The 691-nt window shown below is 29.4% G+C and overlaps 1 long non-coding RNA gene across 1 annotated transcript in view; it reads right to left on the minus strand.

Annotated features, from left to right (window-relative positions):
- LOC117632812 overlaps window positions 1-691 on the minus strand; it is a 3,217-nt gene that overhangs the window by 1,100 nt on the left and 1,426 nt on the right. The gene's annotated exons all lie outside the window — the stretch shown is intronic.

Raw genomic sequence — 691 nt, forward strand, 5'->3', positions numbered from 1 at the left:
CTCTAGCATTCCCATAGATTTGNAAAAATTATTCTAAAATTGAAATATGGAACAGGAAACTACATTGCAGTTTCTGATAATAAAAAAATGCAACAAACAGAAACTTCAGTGCAGTTTATGAAAAAAAATATGCCCAAAAGTGAAAAGAAACCAAAAGGCAAAGCCATGATCAAAGTACTAAAACTAAGTTCAAAACACATATAAGTAGATGAGCAGTTGTAATATTCCCATAGACTTGGAAAAATTATTCTAAAATCGAAATAAGGAACAGGAAACTGCACTGCAGTTTCTTATCAAAAATTGCAACAAATTGAAACTGCAATGCAGTTTATGACAACATTTGCTCAAATGTGAAAAGAAACCAAAAGGCAAAGCCATGATCAAAGTACTAAAACTAAGTTCAAAACACATTTAATTCGATGAACAGCTGTAATATTCTCATCGAGTTGCAAAAATTATTCTAAAATTGAAATATGGAATAGGAAACTGCACTGCAGTTTTTGATAAAAAAATGTAAAAAAAAATAAAAAAAATCTGCTTAAATATGAAAAGAAACCAAAAGGCAAAGCCATGATCAAAGTACTAAAATTAAGTTCAATACACATATAAGTAGATGAGCAGTTGTAACATTCCTATAGACTTGGAAAAATTGTTCTAAAATCAAATTATGGAATAGGAAACTGCATTGCAG

This window comes from Prunus dulcis, chromosome 6, assembly GCF_902201215.1.
Source record: "Prunus dulcis chromosome 6, ALMONDv2, whole genome shotgun sequence".
In the NCBI taxonomy this organism is placed as follows: domain Eukaryota; kingdom Viridiplantae; phylum Streptophyta; class Magnoliopsida; order Rosales; family Rosaceae; genus Prunus; species Prunus dulcis.